Below are 18987 nucleotides of genomic sequence, written 5' to 3'. Positions count from 1 at the left end.
CATGCTTTGTATCCTGTGTTCTATTTGATGCTGAGTAGTGTAATCCCTTGAAAAAGAAAAAGTCTATAGGGTTTTCATAGGCAGGAGCGCAGAAGCTGATGCCAACCCTTCAAAGCAAATAGGGGAAGCACCTGTCTCTCTCCAGATGTCACTGGACTCCGACTCCCATCAGCCCCCAGGCAGCAAATTCAACATTCAGGGATGACAGGAGTTGTAGTTCAGCAACATCTGGAGGGCAGCTGGAGGACTACTTCTGATACTGAGCTAGATGATCTAACTGGATTGAAGGACGCATCCTGGGCACTTAACAAGAGGTGAATAATAATAATGATAATGATAATGATAATAATAATAATAATAATAATAATAATAATAATAATAATTTATTATTTATACCCGCCCATCTGGCTGGGTTTCCCCAGCCACTCTGGGCGGCTTCCAACAGAAAAATGAAATAAAATAGTCTATTAAACATTAAAAGCCTCCCTAAACAGGGCTGCCTTCAGATGTCTTCTAAAAATCTGGTAGCTGTTTTTCTCTTTGACATCTGGTGGGAGGGTGTTCCACAGGGCGGGCACCACCACCGAGAAGGCCCTCTGCCTGGTTCCCTGCAACTTGGCTTCTTGCAACGAGGGAACCGCCAGAAGGCCCTCGGTGCTGGACCTCAGTGTCCGGGCAAAACGATGGGGGTGGAGACGCTCCTTCAGGTATACTGGACTGAGGCCATTTAGGGCTTTAAAGGTCAGCACCAACACTTTGAACTGTGCTCGGAAATGTGAAGAAGTGAGGAGAGGAGAGGGAAGCTTGGGGAAGTCCTTCCGTGACCCACTGTGATTGAGCTGGATATAGCCCCATGCAGCGGCTATCCTAGTCAGCCTCTTTTCTACCTGGTGTAATCCTTCAACTATTTTGTGTGTGTGAAAATCAAAGACAACCATGCAGCCTTGCTGCATTTTCACTGGTGGCATCATTTCCCCACCCCCCACACCACACACATTATGCCCATTTTACTGCCTCCTCTTGAAAGGCAGAATCGAGAAAGCTGTTTGAGAACCATGAATGCTGTTGGCATCTGTCTGCCTCGAGCCAGGGCCTGCCCAGCCATTAAGCAGAGTGAGGAAGCTGCCCTGATCAGTAAATCAAAAGAAGCTGCTCTTTACTGAGTCAGCCCTTTGATGCATCTACCTAAGTAATGTCTGTGCTTTCTCTCCAGAGTTTCAGGCGGGGACTCGAAGCTGGGACCTTCTGCAAGCAAAGCAGGTGCTCTGCTCCTGAGCTACACCCCTACAGCCCAGCCCACCCCGTTGGGGTTTGGGAGTGGTGAGCTCAAAGAAAACAGATGCGGCAAAGGCTTAGAATTAACATAGAGAGGGACGGTTCCTCCCCGTTAACAAAGCATTTGCAAAGAAGCCCCCCTTTAAACAAAACCTGTATCTCAGTTCCTCACAAGGAAGGCAGAGGCTGAGGTAGGCAGATGTGGATTTGAGATAGTTCTAATTCCTTCCCTCCCTGGAGGGCTGCTGCGCGCTTTACCAGCTAAGTGATTTTTAAGACAAAGGTTTTCTGCATTTTTCCTTAAAAAAAAAAAACCAACACCAACAACCCCAAATGGCAAATGAAGATCTCCTTGCACTTGCACGACAATAACGACAAGGAATTAGGGTTGCAGGATTTGACCTTCAGGGTGTTTGCTTGAAGAAGAGTCCTTCGGGCCAAAGGGACTAGATAGATACACCAGGGCATATCTTATGTGATGGGGAAACCCAGCCAGATGGGTGAGGCAGAAATAAGAAATAATGATGATGATGATGTCCTTAATCCCCTGTCCTTACAGCGGTCAAGCACAACCGCAAAGCAGAACATGGGTGCAACCCACTCTCTTTTTTTAAATGTTTTTTATTTATTTCAGTCATTAAAAAACATACATATATTTACATACAAAAAAGACAAAAAAAAACCCACCAAAGATACAATATATCATTTGTTTTACATCTCAGCAATCAAAAAATAGGGAGATACGGAAAAAGAAAAAAGGAAGAAGAAGGAATAAGAAAAAAAAAGGAGCAAAGAAAAGTTTACAAAAATTACAAACAATACATAAAATACCAACAACTTCCAATCATCTCTCTGTAGCTAGTACTATTCATCTTCATCATCCGCAAAATAAATTCTTTGTTGTCTATCTCTTGACCCTTCACCTTGGTTCGGTTGTGTCTGCTTTGAGTGTTATTTACTTAATTGTTTTTATATACTCATCAAAAATCCTCCATTCCTTTTTTATTTTTTGTCTTGTTTGCCCTCTAATTCTCCCGGTGGTTCTTGCTAGCTGTGAATATTCTTTCATTAGTATTTGCCAATCTGTTATACTAGGGGTGTTTCTACTTTTCCAATTCCTAGCGATCAGCACCCTCGCGGCTACAATACAATACATTAATAGTTTTCTATTTACATCTCCTATATCCTCCGGTATTATATTTAATAGGAACATTTCTGGTTTTTCCGTAATTTTACATTTTAACATTCTCTTTAACTCTTCATAGATCTTCTCCCAGTATGTCCTTATCTCTGCACACTTCCACCACATGTGCATTTGAGTTCCTATTTCTTTCTCACATCTCCAACATGTAGGTGATTTATTTTTATACATTTTTGCTAATTTTTCAGGTGTCTGGTACCACCTGTATATCATTTTGAAAATATTTTCTCGCAAGTTGTAGCACGCGGTAAATTTTATATCTTTTTTCCATAGCCTTTCCCACTGGTCTACAAATATATTGTGGCCCAGGTCTTGGGCCCATTTTATCATGGATGGCTTAGTTTGTTCTTCCTTTAACTCCCATTCTAGTAACAAATCGTAAGTACGTGAAATCAGTTTTTTATCATTTTCTATCATTTCTTTTTCAAATTTAGACTTCTCTTTTGCAATTCCCAATTTTTTGTCTTCTATGGATTTCTGGTTAACTTGAAAATATTGCAGCCAACTTGTAAAATATTTTTTGGTCTCCTCGTAGCTTTTTAATTTAAATTCATTTTGTGTAATCTCCAATAAGTCATGGTAGGTAGCAATCTTTTCTTCCATATTTAATTTTTTAACCGTAATCACATTTATTAAGGATGTCCACAGGGGTATCTTAGGTTCTAGTATACTTTTATATTTTGCCCAAATTAAATACAATGATTTCCTAATTAAATGGTTTAAGAAGCCCCTGTGCGCTTTAACTTTCCCATAAATCAAATATGAGTGCCACCCAAATCTATTTTCTACTCCCTCAAGGTCTAGAATCTCTGGTTTTTCTAAAGTTATCCATTCTTTCAGCCAGACCAATCCAGCTGCTGCGTGGTATAGTTCCAGATTAGGGAGGGAAAATCCCCCCCTCTCTTTTTTATCTGTTAGCAGCTGGTATTTAATTCTTGGCTTTTTGTTATTCCATACGAATTTCATTAAATCTTTCCTCCACTCATCAAAGCATTTTATTCCTCCCAAGATTGGTATTGTTTGGAACAAATACATCAACTTCGGGAGTATATTCATTTTCACTACAGATATTCTGCCCCAGAGGGAGAGTTTCAATTTACTCCATTGTTCCATCCCTTTTTTAATTTCACTCCATGTTTTTTTATAATTGTTTTCATATAAATTTAGACTTTTTGCCGTCATCCAAATACCTAAATACTTGACTTTCTTTTTGAGTTCTAATCCTGTTATCTGTTTCAGCTCTTCTCTTTCTTTTTTATCCATATTTTTAGTTAATAATGTTGTTTTTTTTATAATTTATTTTAAGTCCTGCCACCTTCCCATATTCTTTTATGATTTCTATTACTTTCGGGATGCTTTCTTTTGGATCTTGAGTTGTCACCACTATATCGTCCGCGAAGGCACGAACTTTGTATTCTCTTTTCCCTATCTTTATTCCTTTTATTCCATTTTCACTTCTAATTTTATTCAACAGTACCTCCAATACCAGAATGTACAGCAATGGGGAGAGTGGACAGCCTTGCCTTGTGCCTTTCTCTATCCAAAAGTTATCTGTCACACCTCCATTTATTATTAATCTTGCCCTCTGTTGTTGATAAACTGCTCCTATGGCTTTCTGCATTTTCTCTTGTTTGCTTTTTAAGGAATTCCCAGGAGACATTATCAAATGCCTTTTCGGCATCAAGCATTAATAGTGCTGCTTTTTTGTCGACCTTAAATTCCAAATATTCTAATATGTCTATTATATTTCTAGTATTATTGAATATCTGCCTCCCCGGGAGAAATCCTGTTTGGTCGGGGTGTATTATTTCTTTAAGTATATGTTTTAATCTCTGAGCTATTACCCCCGCAAATAGCTTATAGTCACTGTTCAAAAGTTATATGGGTCTATAATTTGCCATTTGTTCTTGATCTTCCTCTCCTTTTGGGAGCAGTGTGATATAAGCCTCCTTCCACGTTTCTGGTATTGCGCCTTTTTCTAAGGCTTGATTCATTATTTCTTTTAGGGGATTCAGGAGTATGTTTTCCATTTTTTTATAGTATTCCATGGGGAGTCCGTCTGTCCCTGGCGATTTCCCTGTTTTGCTTTTTTTCATTACTTCTTTTATCTCTTCTATTGTAATTGGTTTCTCTATTTCCTTAGCTTTTTCCTTAATATTAATATTCAAATGATGTTTCTCTAAGTATCTATTTATATCCTCTCCATTATCTTCATTTTTTTAATATAATTTTTCATAATACTTCACAAACTTTTTCATTATTGTCTGTGGGTTATCTATTATTTTCTCCCCTTCTCTTATTCTATTTATCGTTTTTTTACTTTCCTTCTTCTTTAGTTGCCAGGCTAGATATTTACTTGGTTTGTTTGCGAACTCAAAATTATTTTGCTTCCACATTTTATATTTCCAATCGATCTCTTGCTCTATTTTATTTTTATATTCTGCTTTCAATAGTCCAATTCCTCTTTTTAATTTCCCACTTTTAGGATTTTTATTCAGGTCTTTCTCCTTTTTCTCTAGCTCTTCTAATATTTTCTTTTTCTCTTTCTCCCTCTTATTTTTCAACATGGCATTCTGCTTAATAAAATAACCTCTAATTACCGCTTTGCTGGTATCCCATATAACTTCCGTATCGACATTCCCATCATTGTTTAATTTAAAAAATTCTTTTAATGTTTCTTTAGCTCCTTCTATTATCTGTTCATCGTAAAGTAATAAGTCATTTAATTTCCATCTTCTCATACCTGTTTTCCACTCAGTTCCCAGACATAAAAATATTGAGTTATGGTCAGATAGAGTTCTAGGTTGTATTTTAATTTCTTGTACTCTCCTCATCATTTCTGCCGATACCCATATAGCATCAATCCTACTTGCCATATTTTTCGAGTTAGAGAAATACGTATAATCTTCTTCCATTTCATTTTTAAATCTCCAAGCATCTATCATATCCATATTTTTTACCAAATTGAAAAATGTTTGTGGTAGTCTCCCCTTTTTACTTTCTCTCCCTTTTCCTGTTTTGTCTTTTTTTGGATCACACACTCCATTTAGGTCCCCCATAAGAATCATTTTCCCTTCAACATATTCCATCATCTTAGCCTCAACTCTCCTAAAGAATTCTGTTTTCTTGTCATTTGGCGCATATATCCCCATTATATGTATTATTTCCCCTAAATACTTTATTTTTATCATTACCATTCTGCCTTCTCGGTCTGCATATAGTAGCTCCGGCTCCAGTCCTTCTCTTGCATAAATTACTACACCCCTCTTTTTTTCCCCATCGGCTGCTATAAATTCCTTTCCTAGTTTTGGGTCTATTAATAGTCTTTCATGCTCTTTCTTAATATGGGTTTCTTGCAAACAGATGATGTCTAATTTTTGTTTAATCAATACATGTCTAATTTTATTCCTTTTCTTTTTTTCATATAAACCATTCACATTCCACGTGATTAATTTAAGATTCATTTTATTTATTTCAATACACGATACCTTTGACAAAAAGAAACGAAAAAAAACAAAAAAACAAAAAAAAACTAGAAAAAGGGAAAAATTTGAATATTAAAAGAAAATAGCTTTTTCTTATGTTTATTTATCTTCCCATTTTATTAAAAGGGTCTTCAGCTGTCTTAATCACTATCTGAATCTATGTTCTCCTCTATCTCATTTTGGGCTTCTTTCTCTACTTGATCTTTATCTCCTCCTAACTGCGATTTATATCTTCGGTAAAAAATATCTGCGTCTTCAGGTGTCCCAAACCTTCTTTTCCTCCCCTTATAGGTGAAGGTAAGCCCTTCAGGATATTCCCACTTAAAATGTATAGATTTAGCTTTTAACGCCTTTGTCAAAAAAATGGTATTTGTCCCTTTTTTTTAAAATGCGTGGTGGTATCTCTTTCAACACAAATACACTTTCTCCATCAATTTTTAGATTATCTCCCCTTCTCTTTCTCAACATTTTACTTTTTAGTTTGGTTGTATGGAGTGTTATTATACAATCTCCTGGCCAATTATTTTCTTTGGCCTTCTTTGAGTTTACTCTAAACAATGTCTCTATCTCTTCCATCACTTCCTCTTCTCCTATTTGTAACCACTCCGCTATTCCTTTAGCTATTTTCGACTGTAAATTCTCTTCTGACGATTCTGGGACCCCCCTCAACCTGAGAGTACGTTCCTTAGCCTGCATTTGTAGCAGAGCCATCGCATCCCAAGTGGCTTCTTGTTTAATTTTAAATTCATCTCTTTCTTTTTTGGCTTTTTCACACTCTTTTTTACATTCTTTAATTTCTTTATAAGCCTTTTTGAGCAAATCCTCCATCTGTATTATTTTTTCCTTATTTTCCTGTGCTGCCTTACTCACTTCTTTACTCTCTTCATCTATCTCCTTAACCTGCTCCTTTAATTCTTTTATTGATTTTGTGTTTTCCTCTACTTTACCATTCATTTTGTCCAATTTTTCATCTAATCCTTTCATTTTGTCGTTCACCTCCATTTTCATTTCTCCAAAGTCTTTTCTCATTTCCAGAATATCCCCCTTCAAGCTCAGGATCAGTTCTCTCATGTCCATCTCTATGTCAGCTCCTGAACTCCTTCTTGGCTGCTGGTTCAATAAGGTGTTTTGATTTGCTCTTTTCCCTGCCATCCTTCCAAAAAAAGAGAGAGTTCTTTTACCGTTTCTCAATTTGGCCACCGGGAGCGATTCTCTCTCAATTCAAATAGTCCTATTGTTAAACTGTTACCGCTGGTTCAGAGTTCTCTCAGTTCTTTATTTTTTCTTTGCTGTTCTGCTGTTATCCTCTGGTGTCGCTGTTTCTTCTCCCTTTGTTCCTTTTCCTCCACTTGTTCCTTCTTTAGCGATGTCTTTCTTTATTGGTGTTTCCTCTAGTTTAGCAGTCTCCACCCCTTTCGGTCCCACGCTACTCCATCTTTGTCTCGGGTATCGCTTTTTATTTTAAGTCATTGAATTTGAAATCTCATTTTTGCAAGTCTCAAAGTAATGTCCTAGAATGGGTAAGTCTTTTTTTTTTTCCACCCTTTCCGCGTTCTCTTTACTGGGTTATTTTCACGGGGTTTTTAGCACTCCAGCTGCTGTTTCCTCTCCTTTCCTTCCCCCTTTCCCAAACAAAGACAGCAACAAAGTGTCCTTTTTCAACCATAGCTGCCAAGTTTTCCCTTTTCTCGTGAGGAAGCCTATTCAGCATAAGGGAAAATCCCTTAAAAAAAGGGATAACTTGGCAGCTATGTTTTCAACTCTCTCTTTGCAGGTTTTTTTTCTAATATAGCTCTTCTTCATATACCGAAACCTTTCACTTTTTGCGTTTACTTTTTGCTACAAAGTATATGATTTTCTGCTCACTCTTTCTCTTTCCCCTATTTGATTTCGCTGTTTTGACTTTGCCGCGGCACCGCGTTTATCTTCTAACTCTCTTATTTCTCTCCTTTTAATTCTCTGCCGGTTACCAAATGTCCTGCTTACTTGACAGTGCCGGGTTATAGTTGGGTTGATAAAAGTTCTGAAAGCTTTACCGCACACACGCCGATCCGGGCTTTGGGGCTTCTTGTTGGGAAGCGCTCGCTCCGAGTGCGTCTAGGACCCTCTGCTCTCCCGCCTGTGGCTGGGGAATACCGATGGTCCTGTCCAACGCCGCCGGATTCCTTCAGTCAAGGGTCACCCCCTTGACTTTTCTTGGGGTTGCGCAGCCCTCGCTACCCCCAATAGCCTCTCCAACAACGCTCTCAACACGGAGTTCACGCGGAGCGCAGCCGTTTCGGTCGCGGCAAAAACCGGAAGTCGGTCATTCTCCTTCGGGTGCAACCCACTCTCTCCAACTTGTGATTCTCAGCAATTGGCATTCAGTGGGCTAAAACGTGGTGCTGATCATGCCAAGGTTGCAGGTTCGATCCCCATAGGGGACAGCTGCGTAGGGGTTTGGGCTAGATGATCCTCAGGGCCCCTTCCAACTCTAGGATTCTATGAGATAAAACTTCTATGAGAAGCACAAAGCCTCTGGCAGTGGAGTTAGGACCAAGCCTTTGTGTCTAGCAATCGCTGATAGCCTTATCCTCCATGAATTGGTCTAATAGAATGAGATTGGAAACAAAGTGTTGGGAATACAGCAGGGGAGGGGGGGAAGGGTTCAGCAAAATCTAGATTGGGACAGAGCAGGAGTGGGGTGGGGGGAATTGTGCTAATTCTCATTGGTTGTTAAAACAGGGTTTGAACTCAGAAAGTATTAAGAAGCTGGCTGAAATCTCTGGAGACACCGATTCCAAGGAAAGGGGGTAGATTTAGTTTTGAGAGTGGGAATAAAAAGGGGGTAAAAGATTCTGAAAATTAGTTTGAATATTTTTGGGCAAAAGGGTAGAGAATATTGGGTAATTAAGGAAAAGAGAAGTATGAAGGGTCAATGGTCAAAAAGAAGTTATAAGTTGGAAGAAAGAATGTAATTTTAGAGTTGGAAACTGCAATAATTAGTGAATTATAAAGAACTCAAGGAGGGGGAATGAGGAAGTCCGAAATGCTTAGATTCGAAATTGAAAAAATATGATTATGTCTTTTTATTATTTTTAAGGGTTTTCTCTTTCCATTTTTTCTTCACTTTTTTATATAAATTGATTAAGAATTATCTATAAATAAGAGAGCTAAGAGGTATCTTGATGATGTTTAGTTAAGACTCTGGAAATATTATGAATTAACTATAAAAGAATGGTAAGGAAGATAAGTGAAGAACAATGAAGAAATAAGACGTGATGATATTGTTCTATATTTCTGTACTTTTTAAAAAAGTTTTTGTATCTTATTTTTCTTTTTTTCTTTTTTTTCTTTTTCGTTTTATGTAAAACTCAATAAAAATTATTTAAAAAGAAAAGAAAAAGAATTGGTCTAATAGGAACACACGACAAGCCCATGCATCCTGTTCTCACAGTGGCCAACCAAGTGACTCCAAGCACAATAGCTCCAAGCTCAGACACCATTTTAAGCTAGACTTAAACCCGTCTTAGCATCTGAATTACCATTTTAAGCCTGCTTGAACAAAGCTGCTGTATCTAACACGCTTCAACAAGTATCCTGAGCGAGTAAATGTTGTTATTGCCTTTTACAAGACATTGTGCGGTTATTCTTTTAAGGGAGAGAAAAAGGGGGAAATCCAGTTTGCCTTTAAAAAATCCTGGATTACTTAAACTAAAAGGCTAAAACTAGCCTAAGCAAGCTTGCTTTTAAGCTGCAAAGGGGTGCACTCTGCTAAACCCCCCAACCTGAGGAAGGATATCTATCTATCTATATATAAATGTAGAAGGTCCATGTTTGTTAAAGCCCACTTTTCTCCAAAACCGCTTGCCCCATCGCGTTCAAATTTGACCACAACGTCACATGCGAATATGCGAGTGTTTGCATGCACTTAGTTTGGATAGATGTCACACCTATGGCAGGTAAAGCAGGTAAAACCCACTGTTCCCGAACACAAAACTCAGACAGCCGGGGATGCTGGGAGCACAGGAGAGGTTGCAAAACAGCGCCCTCTAGCGATGGCTACACTGGTACTGCAGCTAGGAAAACTTCCCTCTCCACAGCATCTCGGCTCGGTTTTGCAGACCAGGCCCAGTGGAGGTGGGGGCTCGCCTGGGTGGGGGATGGGGGAGGAGGGGGTGGGATAGGTCATGGGTCGGGACAGGGTGGGGTCAATCACAAGGACAAGCCAGGGGGAGGGGGGAAGAGGGGGCGGGATAGGTCATGGGTCGGGACAGGGTATGGCCAGCCACAGGGATAAGCCAGGGGGTGGGGGGAGGAGGGGGTGGCATACCGCATGGGTCGGGACTGGGTGGGGACAAGCACAGGGATGAGCCGGGGGTGGGTGGGGGGAGGAGGGAGTGGGATAGCTCATGGGTTGGGAGAGGGTGGGGGGACTCACAGGGATGAGCCTGTGTAAAAAGAACACGCGTAAAACATTTCAAAAAAAATGAAGGGGGGCTCTCAAGGTGAGGGGAGTCTGAAGGGGGACTCTGAGGGTCCATTTAACAGACTGAGCCACAGCAATGTATGGCCGGGCCAGCTAGTTATTAAATAAATAAATAAATAAATAAATAAATAATCTCCTAGCACCTGTTCGCATCCTAACATAGATTTGCTTGCAGAAGCACACAGGCTCAATCCCCAGCATTTTCATATAGGGCTGGAAATGTCTCCCTGTCTCAAACGATGGAGAGCTGCTGCCAATCAGTGTAGACAATACTGCAGTAGATGGACCAAATGCTGACTCAGCCTGAGGAGGTTTCCTGTGGTCCTGTATTCCATGCAATATCAGCTGTTTAAGGCAGCTGCTTCACTCTGTTTAACAGCTGGGCCGGCCCCATTTGTGTTTCCAGGCATTTTGGAAACCAGCCGAGATTCTCCCGCCAAGCTTTCCACTGCCCCCTTCTTACTAATTTTTATTAATGTTATAGTTTGACATTCTTTTTAATTAGGTCTATTGTACATTCCTGCATTATCTTGCACTGTGCCTTGTGAACATGTGTCGAGAGGCCGCTTACAAATGCCATTAATGAATATTAATAAACTACGGGAAGGTAGAGGACCCCTCGCCTTCCCCTGCATCTGGGTGCTGCCTCTCTTGCCCCCCAACTCTCGCTAATCTGGGGGCTGCCTGAGCTCCACTGCCCTGCCGTCAAGGAGCGGATGAGCCTGTCCCGACCTGATAGGGATCTGCTAATCATCGCAAGGAGGCATCAGCCCTGCTAGCTGGAGATATGTACTTAACATATTTAAATCTCCAGCTCTCGCCTTCTTTAGTATGGGGAGCGAGTCTTGCTAAACAAACACAAAGACTCTGAGCTCTTGAATGGGGGAGTGGGAGATGGGGATGGCGAGGCGGGGGAAAGAGAGAATTTGCAAGAGGAAGGATGACGAGAAAAGGGATGTTTCTTCTATTCATCGAACGGCGAGAAGTGCCTGGCTGCAGGATCAGGCCAAAGGTTTGTCTAGTCCAGGCATGGCCAAACTTGGCCCCCTCCGCTGTTTGGGGACTACAACTCCCATCATCCCTAGCTAACAGGACCAGTGGTCAGGGATGATGGGAATTGTAGTCCCAAAACAACTGGAGGGCCAAGTTTGGCCATGCCTGGCTCTAGTCCAATGTCATGATCTCACAGTGGCCAACTGGAGGTCCCCAATGGGAAGCCCAAAGGCAGGACCAAAGTGGATAGAGACAAGTTGTTCTCCCTCTCTCATAATGCTAGAACTCCAAACAAAACTGAATGTTGGGAGGTTCAGGACAGAGAAAAGAAAGTCCTTCTTCGCATAGGTGGGAGTTGAACTGTGAAACTCCCTCCCACAAGAGGCAGTGATTGTCACCAGTCTAGATGGCTTTAAAAGAGGATCAGACAAATTCATGGACAAGGAGAGGGCTATCAGTGGCTACCTTCATGGCTAGAGGCATTATGCCTCTGAATACCAGCTGCTGGCAATTGCAGGTGGGCAGGGGGCTGTCCAGTTTGCAGGGGCATCTGGTCGGCCACTGAGAGAAACAAGATGTTGGACTGCATAGGCCACTGGCCTGATATGGCAGGCTTGTTTACAAAGCTTTTGTACTACCAACCTTACTGTATGCTTGTGAAACATGGACTACTTATAAACGCCATCTCCAACGCCTCAAAAGGTTCTATCAGTGGTGTCTCCAACATTTTTTACACATCACTTGGGGAGACAGGAGTACTAACGCCCGTGTACTGGCAGAAGCAAAGATCACCAGTGTTGAATCAATGATTCTTCAACATCAGCTCTGTTGGACTGGTCATGTTGTGCAGATGCCTGATTATCGCCTTCCAAAGCAACTCCTCTATTTCAAACTTAAAAATGGAAAGCGTAATGCTGGTGGTCAACAAAAGAGGTTCAAAGACTGTCTCAAGGCAACTTTTTAAAAAATGTAGTATAAACACCGGCAACTGGGAAACACTGGCCTGCGAGTGCTCCAATTGGAGAACAGCCTTTACCAAAGGTGTTTGAAGATGCTTGAACTCAGGACGAAAGGGAGAAACGAGCTAAGAGGAAGGCAAGTTCGTGATCAACTCCCATCCAGAAACCTATATCCCCACTGTGGAAGGACGTGTGGATCCAGAATTGGCCTCCACAGCCACTTACAGACTCACTGTTAAGTTTGTGTTCATGGAAGACAATCTTACTCGGCTATGAGTGATCGCCCAAGATGAAGAAGATGGCAGGCTTATCCTATGCTCTTGTTTTCTTAACGATGACGGTGCTTAGATTTTCATTTTGGCCAATGCTTTTCCTTTGGCCAGTGGATCATCACACGGGGAAGTGATACTGAGCAATGCTCCTAAGATTATAAAAGGGAGAACCTTTCCTAAGACAGGTTGGTCTTGAACAGTGTCCTCTGTCAAGTCCTTCCCAAGCAATCTGAAATTATGTCAGCTTGTCTCAGACCCTCCAAGCGTCCCTATGTTCCAGGGACATCCCTGATTTAGAGAAGCCGCCTCGGTTTCTGATTTGATCCCAGAATGTCCCACTTTTCCTTAGGCTGTCCCTATCTTCATTAGAGAAATCTTGGAGGATCTTCTGGTAGGATGTCTCGATTTTCACTGGAGAAATGTTGGAGGGTATGGAGTTATCCGACCTCCAAGCCATTTGAAGGCAATCCTGTATAGGAAAGGTTTTTGTTTTTTAAAAAAGTTTAGTGTTTCATTATGTTTTTTATATATGTTGGAAGCTGCCCAGAGTAGCTGGGGCAACCCAGTCAGATGTGTGGGGTATAAACAGCAAAATTATCATTATGGAATGAGACGTCCCTGTTTTCATTGGAGAAAGGTTGGAGGGTATGTTGTCTGTCTCTGCTCCTCCCTCTTCATACCTTTTCGGGTTATGGGAAACCAGAGGGGAGGGGAGCTGGGTGCTGCAGGAGGGGGAGACAGCCTGGCTTCCTTACCAGTCTGACTCATCTCCGCCTCTTGACCCCAATCCTCTCCAGCCTCCCCTTCTGCCCCTCGCTCTGGACTGCTCTCTACCCAGCCTCTTCCTGCTCTGTTGCCTCTTCAGCTTCTGACACCTCCTTCTCTCAGTCTTCTCCCTCTTCTCCCTCATCGTCATCCAACACCACTCCTGTGGCTTTGAGCCTTCTTCCCTTTGGGGTTCCCCAGCCGCTTCCTCCCACCACTCCTCTGCCTCCAGCCAGCTCATTACAAACAGTCTTTTTTTCCTGCAGAGGGGTGGGAGCAATGGCAGAGACGAGCAATTGCAGAGATGTGCAATTGCAGTCTAAATGTGGCCCTCCAGGCCTCTCCCCCTGGCCCCTGGAACTCTTCCCAGGGCACTCCCCTCACCGGCCCTGCTTCACACCCTCCTTGAGTGTTTTTGCCTGTCCTTGAACTGTGACAACTGCTGTACCCTTCTGTACAAAAAGTAAAAAATGACATGCGTTGCTCTACCAATTGTGCTGCTGGCCCCACCCACTGCTGGGGTGTGGCCCTCAGGAGCCTGCCTGGCAGGGAATGCGGCCCCCAGGGCTGATATTTGTTTCCCCAGCCTTGCTGAGGGAATCCCAGAGGCACCTGCAAGAAAGCAGCGTGTTGTAGCAGACTCACCCTTGATTGATGTCCTTCGCATCAGTTTCTCTTCCATCACTCTTTCCATACTGTTCAGGATTTTATCAACACCTGTGCCTGCGTTTGCTGCTGCGGTTTAGGGCCCAACAGAAAGGTAAATGTGCACCTGAGTCCAGCCACAAGCTGCCTCTTAGGAGGTCAGCCAATAACTTTCAAAGGGAATTTGATGATAAATGGGGTGCGGGGGTCTTTCCTGCTTTTATACTTCTTCCCCTGGGGATGCTGCGGATTTCTATGGACGGCTTGACCTCTGGGTGACCTTTGAACCCTGTGCTTGGCAATTTTATGGGGGCAAAGTAAAGATGGCTCCCAAGACGTGCCTGGGGGTGCTGGCTGCATGTGTGTGTGTGTGTGCGTAAGAGAGAGAGAGAGAGAGAGAGCTGAAAAATTAGACCGAATCAAAGCAGAAAATGAGTTTTCATTTATCTTGCGATGATGCACGAGGTAACGGGAAGACAAATAGCTGCTTCTGAGTCTTCCTTTATCACTGTCAGCGCAATTAATAGGCGACGGCCTTCGTTACCATGTTGCTGCTAAAGAGGGACCACTTCCCTCTCCACCCCCCCCCCTCACTCACCCCAGAGGGGAGATTAACGGGAGGAGAAAAGCACTCTGGACTTTCCCAACTTCTGCAATGGTGGAGAGAGATGCTAACATGCGACGTTGCTGGACAAGCAGAACAGGGGGCACAGGAAACCCAACTGAGGCCCATGCAATGGATTCCAAGGACTCCTAGCTTCATTTCCCCTTGAAATTGTTGGAAGATTCAGGAGAGATTAAGAAGAAAGGACTTCTTCATGCACCGCAGGGTGAAGCCAGTGGTGGCCACCAAACTAAATGGCTTCAAAAGAGGATTGGACAAATTCATGGAGGAGAAGGCTGCCAATGGCCACTAGCCACGATGGGTCTGCCCTGCTTCTACAGTTGGAGGCAGCAATGCTTTTGAATGCTGGAAAGTGGTCTATGGCCATACTACCCTGAACACGCCCGACTTACCTTCCAAGTCCCGGACTGCAGAATCCGGGACCGGCAGCCGTGTGACACCGGAAGTTGTATTGACGTAACTTCCGGTGTCGCTTTGCCCTTCTATGGGCACCAAAAATGGCCGCCGCCGGCTTCAAAAGTAGCTTCTACGCATGACCGGAAGTGCGTCGACGCAACTTCCGGTGTCTGATTTCTGATTTGCCCTTCTATGGGCACCAAAAATGGCCGCCGCCGACACCGGAAGTTGCACCTAAACAAACACAAAGACTCTGAGCCCTTGAATGGGGGAGTGGGAGATGGGGATGGCGAGGCGGGGGAAAGAGAGAATTTGCAAGAGGAAGGATGACGAGAAAAGGGATGTTTCTTCTATTCATCGAACGGCGAGAAGTGCCTGGCTGCAGGATCAGGCCAAAGGTTTGTCTAGTCCAGGCATGGCCAAACTTGGCCCCCTCCGCTGTTTTGGGACTACAACTCCCATCATCCCTAGCTAACAGGACTACAGGGATGATGGGAATTGTAGTCCCAAAACAACTGGAGGGCCAAGTTTGGCCATGCCTGGCTCTAGTCCAATGTCATGATCTCACAGTGGCCAACTGGAGGTCCCCAATGGGAAGCCCAAAGGCAGGACCAAAGTGGATAGAGACAAGTTGTTCTCCCTCTCTCATAATGCTAGAACTCCAAACAAAACTGAATGTTGGGAGGTTCAGGACAGAGAAAAGAAAGTCCTTCTTCGCATAGGTGGGAGTTGAACTGTGAAACTCCCTCCCACAAGAGGCAGTGATTGTCACCAGTCTAGATGGCTTTAAAAGAGGATCAGACAAATTCATGGACAAGGAGAGGGCTATCAGTGGCTACCTTCATGGCTAGAGGCATTATGCCTCAGAATACCAGCTGCTGGCAATTGCAGGTGGGCAGGGGGCTGTTCCACTCATGTCCACTTTGCAGAGGCATCTGGTCGGCCACTGAGAGAAACAGGATGTTGGACTGCATAGGCCACTGGCTTGATATGGCAGGCTTGTTTACAAAGCTATTGTACTACCAACCTTACTGTATGCTTGTGAAACAAGGACCACTTATAAACGCCATCTCCAACTCCTCAAAAGGTTCTATCAACGGTGTCTCCAACATTTTTTACACATCACTTGGGGAGACAGGAGAACTAATACTGGAAGAAGCAAAGATCACCTGTGTCAAAGCAATGATTCTTCAAGATCAACTTCGTTTGACCGGTCATGTTGTTCAGATGCCTGATTATCACCTTCCAAAGCAACTCCTCTATTTCAAACTTAAAAATGGAAAGCGTAATGCTGGTGGTCAACAAAAGAGGTTCAAAGACTGTCAAAAGGCAACTTTTTAAAAAATGTAGTGTAAACACCGACAACTGGGAAACACTGGCCTGCGAGTGCTCCAATTGGAGAACAGCCTTTACCAAAGGTGTTTGAAGATGCTTGAACTCAGGACGAAAGGGAGAAACGAGCTAAGAGGAAGGCAAGTTCGTGATCAACTCCCATCCAGAAACCTATATCCCCACTGTGGAAGGACGTGTGGATCCAGAATTGGCCTCCACAGCCACTTACAGACTCACTGTTAAGTTTGTGTTCATGGAAGACAATCTTACTCGGCTATGAGTGATCGCCCAAGATGAAGAAGATGGCAGGCTTATCCTATGCTCTTGTTTTCTTAACGATGACGGTGCTTAGATTTTCATTTTGGCCAATGCTTTTCCTTTGGCCAGTGGATCATCACACGGGGAAGTGATACTGAGCGTCGACGCAACTTCCGGTGTCTGATTTCTGATTTGCCCTTCTATGGGCACCAAAAATGGCCGCCGCCGACACCGGAAGTTGCACCTACGCACTTCCGGTCATGCGTAGATGCGACTTTTGAAGCCGGCGGTGGCCATTTTTGGTGCCCATAGAAGGGCAAATCAGGGGGGGGGGAATGGCCACCGGCAGGAGAAAATAACGGAGAAAAACGGGAGACGAAGTGATACGGGGGACCACCGGGAAAATGTAAGCAAAAAACGGGGGTTTCCCGGGGGAAACAGGGTACTTGGCAGCTATGACGCCCAATCTCGTCTGAATGCTGGAAACTGCAGGAGGAGAGAGTGCTTCTCAGCTTGGGTCATGCTTGCAGTCTTCCAAAGGGCATCTGGTTGGCCACTGTGAGAACAGGATGCTGGACTAAGTGGGTTCGAATCCCCACGACGGGGTCCCTGCTCCTGCCCACCTAGCAGTTCGAAAGCACATCAAAGTGCAAGTAGATATATAGGTACCGCTCTGGCGGGAAGGTAAACGGCATTTCCGCGTGCTGCTCTGGTTCGCCAGAAGCGGCTTAGTCATACAGGCCACATGACCCGGAAGCTGTACGCTGGCTCCCTCGGCCAATAAAGCGAGGTGAGCACCACAACCCCAGAGTCATCTGCGACTGGACCTAACGGTCAGGGGTACTTTTACCTTTACCTTTACAACCCAGAGAGCCAGACACCATGGATGCCCAGTGTGACCCAGCAGGAGTCTTCTGATGTCCTTATTGCAACCTCAAATTGCCACAGTGTTGGGATGGTCCAAACATCTCCTCTGACCCTTCCGTTGCTTTTTGGAAGTCAAACCCATTCCCTGCAGTCATGGTAATACAAGGAGGTAGAGCGGGGAAGGAACTTAACACCTCCCGCCCCCCAAGAAAAGCTAATTTGAATCCAAATACCATTAGCGTCCGCCACATCATTGGGAATGAATGAGTTGCGTAGGGGGCATGGTGGCTAATTTCGGCGATGACATTTGTCTTCATGAGTGAGGAGGGGAGGAATAATTTAGGGGGATGGAATTGTGCCACTCTTGAATTATTTCTCCCCCCCCCACTCCTTCCCAATCTCTCTCTCTCCATCCGTGAGTGGAGCTAATTGTCATAAAAATAATTTGCATGTCAATGACACCTCTCAACCAAAGACCCCAGGCGCCGTTCAAGATGGTCATGACTGAAGAAGACAGGGATGGGGCAGTCCATTTGTCTTTCTGGGGTCAGCAAAGACACATCCTTGGAGAGCCTTGGAGGGACCAACCATTGCTTCAAATATCAGGATCCTGGAGCACCTAAGATCTTTGGCACTGGACAAAAAAGGGCGTCTGAATGACATTGGCATGTTTTTCGTCCTACAAGCCAATCCCCCCTACTCCCAATCTGGATTGGTTTTTATGTAGGCATATATGGGCTGTGTGCGGTATGCTGAAGAGGCTAGCCTTGCGCCCTGCCTTCTCAGCCTTGTACAAAATGTGTTCTGTAACAACAACAACAACAACAACAACAACAACAACAACAACAACAACAACACTAATACGCATCCCATCTGAGTTGCCCTAGTCACTCTGGCCAGCTTCCAACACAGATATAACATCCAACATGAAAAGCTTCCTTAAAGAGGGATGCTTTCAGAAGACCCTCGAAGCTAGACCCTGGGGTCTGGGCTGAGTGGAGACACACCTTCGGGTATACAGGGCTGAAGCTGTTTACGGCTTTAAAGGTCAGCGCCAACACTTCCAATTGCGCTTGGAAAATGCATTGCAAGCCAATGTGGATCTTTTAGGACCTGTATTATGTGTTCCCGGTGGCCACTACCAAACAAAAGTGAAATGCCAGTGAACCAAATAACAAGGAGTCAAACGTGTTGGGCGTTTCACTGGGGGAACACTCATCAGAAGAGTGTGTCAGGTCCGAGAGTGTTAAAAATCACTTTATAATCATTTCAGGGATACCCAAGAAGGTGTGTGTGCATCATAGGAATGAATTACAAAGCGAAAGATTTGCAGATTGCCAAGTCTTGCATACTTGGGTGGTGGAGCCTGTTGGTATTCGTTTTTGCATAACTAATAAAGCGAAACTGATCCCCGATATATCTGTGGTTGGTTGCTGCTGCCGCCCT

The sequence above is a fragment of the Zootoca vivipara genome, chromosome 15, assembly GCF_963506605.1.
Source record: "Zootoca vivipara chromosome 15, rZooViv1.1, whole genome shotgun sequence".
NCBI classification, from domain to species: Eukaryota; Metazoa; Chordata; class Lepidosauria; order Squamata; family Lacertidae; genus Zootoca; species Zootoca vivipara.
Note: the sequence above shows the minus strand (reverse complement) of the source record.